This window comes from Marmota marmota, unplaced genomic scaffold, assembly GCF_001458135.2.
Source record: "Marmota marmota marmota unplaced genomic scaffold, marMar, whole genome shotgun sequence".
Classification (NCBI taxonomy): domain Eukaryota; kingdom Metazoa; phylum Chordata; class Mammalia; order Rodentia; family Sciuridae; genus Marmota; species Marmota marmota.
Window position 1 is genome coordinate 8,816,229 of NW_025999942.1, and position 8,534 is coordinate 8,824,762.

Consider the following 8,534-nt stretch of genomic DNA (forward strand, 5'->3'; position numbering starts at 1 on the left):
TATATATATATATATATATATATATATATATATATATATATATATATACATATATATATATATATATATTCATTTCTTTTCTGGATGCTTTTAAAATTTTATGTACTTTTCATGTTGCATTTCTCTCATTGACATCTTCAATTCTGTGGGCTCTTGGAATTCTTCTTTGTGATCTTGCTTCATAGAACTCATTGCATTATGGAGGGTTTAGTTCACTGTTTTATTTGGTAATCTATGGTTTAAGTATAGTAACTGGTTTTCCTCTTTTCATATTATTTTTCTTTCTGTTAAATATTCTTCATAATTACTATACTTTTTATACTAATTTCTTCCTTATGTTTTACTTGTGTGGTATCTGTATAGATAATGTATTGGTTTCTATTGTTCTCAATTAAAAAATAGGTAGATTTTTCTGTTTGCCATAATATGTCTTTTGTTTGGTTTGTTGGTGGTAGTAAAGTAGAATAAGGCTCTACTTGAAATTATCTAAGGTTTATGATACATGATTTTGTATGTTCTCCTATAGATATTGTTGTTCCTTTTGTTGTGCCAAGGTAGATGAAGAATGATTTTTCTTTTTTTTTTTTTCTTCCTGATGATTTGTTCTTTCTTATTCAGAGATTCTCTTTTTCTCTACCACAGCAGAGACAGACTGCTTCCTGCAAATATGGCTTACAGATCATGTTCTGTTTTTAAAAACAAAACAAAACAAAAAAACTTTTAATTTGTTCTAATTAGTTATGCATGAGTGTAAAATGCATTTTGACACATTATACATATATGGAGTATAACTTCTCATTTTTCTGGTTTTACATGATGTAGAATTACATTGGTTGTGTAATCATATATGCACATAGGATTGTAATGTCTGAGTCACTCTTTCCTTTTTCTATTCTCCCTCCTTTTCTTTCATTCCCCTTTGTCTAATCCAAAGTAACTCTCTTCTTCTCTAACCCCTTTCCCCAGGCCCCTTGTGAATTAGCATCTGCATATCAGAGAAAACATTTGGCCTTTGGTTTTTGGGGATTGGCTTATTTCACTTTGTATGCTATTCTCCAGTTCCATCTATTTTATTCTTCTTTAATCTGAGTAATATTCCACTCTGTACACATACCATATTTTCTTTATCTATTATCTCTTGAAGGACAGTTAGGTTGGTTCCATAGTTTAGCTATTGTGAATAGAGCTATTATGAACTTTGATGTGGCTTTATCACTGTAGTATGATGATTTTAAGTCCTTTGGGTATAAACCAAGAAATGTAATAACTGTGTCAAATGGTGGTTCCATTCCAAGTTTTCTGAGAAACCTCCTTACTACTTTTTTTGTTTAGTCATTGTGGGAGAATTTACTCTGAGGACCCCAATCAACTATAACTTCCATTATGGGCTCTTCCTTTTGGGTTCTTCTGTAGTGTCTATCTCTTGAATCTTGGCCAGCTTCAAGCTGAAATAATACAAAATTTTAGGCTTAGACCTCTTATGAAGGCTTTGCAGCTTCTACCTTCAGGTTATTAGAATCTGTCTGCCATATTAGATTGTTATTATTTCTATGGTCACAGTTTTATAAGAAAGTGACCTGGTAGACTCTAGGCTCTGTAGCCTTAATTACCAGCCATGTGAATTAGGCCATTTTAAACCTCCCATCTCAGCTGACTTTACTTAATACAAAACAAACCAATTCACCCTACATAATCATGAGAAAATGTAGTGTTGATTTGAACTTCTAAGTATTAGAGTAGCAATACTAGAGGAATGAAATAGAATTATAGCAGATATATGTGTGCCCTGACATAGTACCCTTTAAGTTGAATGGCAATGCTATTACCCTGTCTTTTCCTACCACTGGAAGCTATAAGCACAGATTTTGGACTTAAAATATATTGTTGAGATGTATGATATTTATGCTGAGTAGTTGTAACTACTAGCTCCTATCATTGTTTTGTTGTCTTTGCAGGATATTTTTCTTCTGTTTTTCTCTGGAACTTTTTACATTTTATCTATGTTGATTGAGAAGCTCTCATACCTATTTTAGAGTGTGGAATTTTAAAGGAATGAAGTTTTGTCTTTATATACTCTCTGCTTTATTACTGTCAGGTATTTGTCAAAGAAAGGATGAAATGTTTGGCAGCAACTAATCCCAAACACTTTAGTTCAAATTCAGCCAGAACCAATTTTTACAATAGGAGTTTGAAATTTTCCTCCCATCAAGGTATCAAAATATCCTAAAGCAGTTTCTGAGTCAGTGGGCATCTTGATTCAACCCCTTTCCTCAATATGATAACTTTCTCCTTCAATTTTCCCCAAATTGTATTTCATTTCTGCAGTAACATCCTAAAGATAGAGGATGGTTATGCTCTGTGTTAAGATGAAATCTCAGAAATGTTCTTTTATATCTTTTTCTTTCTTCATCAAAAAATTTCTAAAAGTCTTAAGAACAAATATTCCAGATACCCCTGTAGAAATTTTTAATTTAAGCCATAAAAAGAACATTAGCCAACATTAGATAATAGTGGAAAAATATAGGCAGATAAAGGGAGACATAATGCGGCCCCAATGCTAAAATGACAAATTGGAGGAAAATGTTAAGCCCATACTTCATCTTTACCAATGATCAAAACTAAATATTTGTTAAGTTTGTAATTTCTCCAATTAGCAGTGCAATAGGTTAAAGAATTGTAGCAGATACATGTGTGCCCTGACATAGTACCCTTTAGAACACTGCCTAGTTCAGCTTATCATCAATTTTGGGAATAATAAATAATGAGTGAAATTACCATGATAAACATCTTAATTTTGTTTAACTAAATATTTTCTCAGACCCATTCTAGCAGAACTAAAGTTTGGGAAAAGTGAGGTATTTCTACCAAGCCCCAGAGTATAACCCCTCATGATAACATCTAGAGTTACGTGGAAGAGGAGTAGATGCTTCACTTTCTTCACATTGAGAGTATTTTTAAAGAATAACTCAAAGTATAGTGTCATTATAAAACCTAATATGTATCCCACTTCTCAAGGACACTAAGAGATGTAATGGAAGTGATAAGAAGCGGGTTCACGGAATGTATACTCAGTAGCCAATTCACTTGAATTTGAAACATTTTAAGACAAACACAATTTTAATTATATTAGTATAAATAAGACAGATTTCTTCATTTCCCTTGTGTCATTTATGCATGATAAAAAAAAAAGGCTTTTTAACAAGTCCCAAATCCCTTTACCTCGCCCCAGCTGTTAGGTGGCTAGGGAACTAGAAATGCAGATATCTGTTTGTACACACTATAGTAATTTTATGCTAGCTTTATTTGTATGCATTCCTGTATTAGTACAGTCCTAATATATTTTACTTGATAAGTTTTTATGCAGATATTACAGCACATTTTTCGACCACATGTTGGAACATTTGTGCACAAAAAATTCCCATCTTTATGTTTGAAATTTATGGGAACACAATTAAAATGAGAGGGGTCCAAAGGTATCAAGATAATTACATTTTTCTAATCTTACTAAACAAGATAAATTACCTGCAGGCCCTCTTATAAAAGATGAAATCTTCATAATAAGTGAATTAATCAAGCAGCAGCTTGCTACTGCACTTGCATTTATAACAGAAATGATTCAAAGACTTATTTTATGGGGAAATTAATGGAAACAGGCTTTTCATTCTTCTGCACCAATTGAAAACCTCAGCAACCAGCTGCCCACTTGTCAAGAAAACAGAAAGAAGCTGGAAACAAAGATAAATAAAAACACCTTTTTCCTGGCACTTTTGAAGAGAAAAAGGAGCTCTCATTTACAGCAGCCATCTGTTTGTTATTTAATATGGGTGAATTACATGCTGTAATGAGTTTGTTTCTGCATCACTCAGTGCAATGGAACACAAGTTCACTCTCATAATGTGCAGCAGTTTTTAAAAGCTAATCATTTAATTGGACACAATCGTCAATGACAAATGGAGATGTAAAAACTCAGCCAGCTGTAGAGTGAATATGTAATCATTGTGAAATCATATTATTTTACACGCTTGAAGACTTCTTAATAGTATCTGATGTTGGTCATCACCGCAGACTCTGAAGAATTGAAGAAACATGGTGAAAAACAGCCTTTCAAAATGGCTTTATATAATTGGCTCCTATCAATGCCTGTTAGAACCATTGACTTGACTTAGGTATGTAAGTCTTTTTAAAGGGTTCATTACTGTTCTAACTTTGGTTTTGATTTTTATGTTTTCCATGTATTCCATGGGTCAGTAGGCAACAGTTACTGGTTAGAAGCAGCTTAGGTAATTTTCTTAAAGTCTGCTCAATGATTTGCACTGATATGTTGCTTTTGCACATGACATGGCATACAGATAAACATGGAGACCTGGAAGACTGCATGCCAAGAGATTTTTTTTTTTTAATCATACTCACATGAAAGCTTCACTTCAGGAAAACTGAGTGCCTATACCTCCACACGTTGCAGTCAAAATTTATACATAAATGTTGCCACAAATTTAACAGAAGAACAAAAAAATCTGTATCACAAAGAATTTACCCTTTAGAGTCTCCAGAAAGGCGCTATGCTTATTAGCAAATTTCCACAATGAGAATCACTTTCCATTTTTAGGCATATCAAAGAAATAACAACAGAAACAAAGTTCTTGAACAGGCTGTTTCTGCTTTGGGACTCCACAACAATAAACACTTTCATCTTCATTGTCCTGATAACTTTAGACATTGTGGAAAATTCTCTGGACTGAAGAAAGGTATTATATAATATTATATAATCAATTTGTATCAAAGATTTCCTATACTATTTCTATGCTTCATTTTAATATTAGACTTTTAAAGCACATTTCAGAAGGGCCTATAAGAGATAGCCCAGATTTGCAAAACTTCTGGTATCCTATCTCTACCAAAATATGTCAACCTTTATCATTCCATGCCAATTATATTTTCAAAATTCATTTCCTACACAACAATTTGTGTTCCAAAACATTAACTGTTATTGTTATGTAATACTCTGTTGCTCAGTATGCTTATTGTTACATGTTTTCTATTTTTATATTCAAAATCAAAGATTTGTTTTCTGAGTGTGCAAACCCTTAAAAAAACAAATGCAATGATTTTATTTGGTTTTTCTTTTACAGTCCTTATCAGCCTTTTATCATGGTGACTCCTTAATAAATGGTGTTTAAACAAACTTGTATGTTGTATAAATAAGAGGGGAAAAGCTTTGAACTCTCTCGAAGAATAGATGCATGAAAATAGGATGTTTTAATGTTTTCCTTACATTACTGTTTACACATAGACATTCTTGACATCAAAAACGAAAGGCAATAATAAAAATGTAAGTCCATGACTACAAAATAAAAATCACATTAAGAAAAAGAAACAACAATGTTTAAAGACAAGGCCGAAGAGTACCTTGAACATTCTAGTATAATCATTGGGGAAATAAGATATAGATTGGTATCTTATAAATTTTAAAAAAGCTCAAATAGTCAATATAAGTATGAACTAAAAGAAACCAATGCCACATTCTTTCTAGTAAATGATTAACAGAGAGTTAAGCTGAGTAAATCAAGATGTGAAATGCAGTTTCTATGAAGAAACCAGAAGTCAGCCCCAAATGTAAATTCACACAAATATAATTAGCTCTATAATTATCTTGGGTGAACCCCATCTAATCACGATGTTTAAGTTTCATTCATTTGGACAAAACTATTCTGTTATGAAGAAATGATTACACACCAGAGAGAGACTCTTTGGAGCAGAGACCCATGGACTTAGACATCACTTGATACGATGATGTGTTGAAATGAAAATTACTCACAGGAGACATTGCCTCATTTTTTATTTGCTTTGCTTTGATTTACTCTCAAAGTTACAACTGTAACAGAGAATCAAAGAAGGGTCCCAAGGGAAATAGTTTAAAGAAGAGGAATGCAAGTTGAATCCCAAGTGCCTCAGTAAGGAAGAGATGGAGAAAGAGAGAGAATGAGTGTTGTGGGACTTTTGTTCTGGAAGGATACACGTGATCATCAAGGAACCACAGCTGAAAAGCTTTGAATTGCTGCCATCAACAGGAAAGGTCCTGCAATTTATAGAGGTTTTTTTTTTTTTTTAACAATATAAACCTTTCATAGTTCTCAAATTGCGTAATGACTGCTCTTTACAAAAATTATTTTAGCTAAAGTAGAATAAAAGTCACTGTAAACATTTGTAATTCTAAATTGTTTTACAAGATTGTCTGTCTTTTTTAAAACATTGAATTCTATTCCTTCAATTCCATCTCTGGCCTCAGAGCATGGTAAACTTGTCTCCCCTTAAGTTTCCAAAGGACTTCTTTTCTGCACCACTTAAGTTATGTTAGTATATTGTTTACGGACATGTTTTCCTCTGCTTAATATTTTTAAATGGCAAGAGCTCATTAAATGTTTGATTCAGTGATTGATGAAACTTTTGGGAGGATAAAGTTGAATACTACTTACATGATCTTTTAAGTCTGCTCATCTTATATTAAAATTTCCAATGAGGTTCCATCTAAAATGTCATCTTATTTCCAAACTTCATGGACCTTCACAGATTCACTATCCCTAGTGTGTCCCCACAGTGCATCAGAAATACACAATGACTATCCTATTATAAAGTAGTTCTTTATCTGTTTGAGTTCAAGGATTTGTCTTATTCATTTATAAACTGTTAATGTCTCTCTCAGTCTCTAAAGCCTAACAGTGATTAAATAATTGTTCACACAACTGAATTTTCTAAAGTCAGAAATTGGGTATTATCTTTTTATTTCCACTGTGTTATACAGAGTCTAGTTTGTAGCAGATGCTCAATAATTGTTAATTTAATAGCAAATATTTATTTGGAGGGATGATGAATCACATATGAAAGTTACAAAGAAGCACACGAAGTGCTAAACACTTACTTTCTTCTCTTTTGTATTTAAAATGAAGTTTATAGCTTAAAAAACAAAGAAAATCTATTTCAAAGAGCTAATTTTACCCTGGATGATAATGAGACCAGCTAAAATGCATTGTACAACGTCATCCAACTATGTTACCCTGGCTCCCAGACAAAGTGCAGTCCACATTAAGTAGTCTTGAGAACTTAATTTTATACTTCTCTGCAAGTCGTATGATTTTCTCTGAATATATTATATAAGAAATAATATAAGAAAAAATACATAAAGAAATTATAAAAGAAAAAAACAGTTTGCCAAAAATCCCACCTAAAATATAAGAGCCAATGCAGACAAACATTTAATCCCATGCATCCCTACAAAAATAACCAGATAATAATTACACCCGCTTTATGTGTTCTCAGTTAAAATGTGAAGTGAAAATTATACCAAAATCTATAAAATGATCATAAAAAGTAGTTGTTATAGCACTGTAACTAGCAAGTAAAATTTATTTCATATTGAATAAGGATGTAAGAGAAAAGAAGATTTGCATTTTGTTACAATCATCTATATAAAGTAAATAAAAGCAAAAGGCAACTTAAATTTTCAAACATTTATCAAATGGTCACATTCATTGTGAAAATAATTAGAAATATAGTTTAATAGTTTATCAATGGGTGAACCTGGGTAAAATAAATAGTACCATGAATTCATAACCATAAAGGTAATAACAAGCTTAAATGAAAATATTTTAAATGAAAAACTCTTTGTAAAATAAAAAAAGAAAAGAAAAAGAAGAACTGAACACCATAATACCAAAAATGATCAGATTATTAGAATTGTTGCAACATGGCAAAATTAATATTTAAAAAATATGTACAATAAGCAGTATACTTAAAATAGCATTCATAAAAAAAACTTTTATTTTTTCAGGCGGTATAATTATTGTGGTATATTTTATTTTCCCCAAACCTTTATTCATCATGATTCACAGAGAAAATATTTTTAAAAAGCTCTAAGGCCTCTGTGGTCACTAGTATTCAAAAGTTCCAGATTTAATTATCTCAGCAGCACAATTATCCATTTAAAGAACATCAAATCCAAGAAACTCTAGAGTTTTTCAGAAGAAACTGCTAATACTTACTAGTGTCTTTGAAAAGAAAATTCTCATGACTTTCTTCTAATATTTTTGGACAACTTTTAAAAACCAATGACATCCATCATATATTTTCCATTTTAGAAAAATAAAATGCAGTTATATAGAGATTATTACTAATGTATAAACAAACTAATATTTTTAAATGAATTACAGGAGTGAACCTCCCCACTTCTTTTAAGTGCCAGAATATTTTATTTATTTTCCAGCTTATAAAGAAGCCTTACCACTAATTTTGAATTTTGGATTTTTCAAGGATACACATGGGAGTCAAAGGATTGAGGATTTGCAAACAGAATTCTATCCTAAGTTATGATCATAGGAAAGTTCTCTTATGAAGGGTCTCAAATTGATTTGCCCCTCCATGTGCATGAGCATGCATTCCCAAGACATCTATGGATATCAACCTGCCTAAGGATGTTGTCATCATCATTGTGAAGATGATAAACTATTTTTTTATACAGCAATATATATATATATATATAA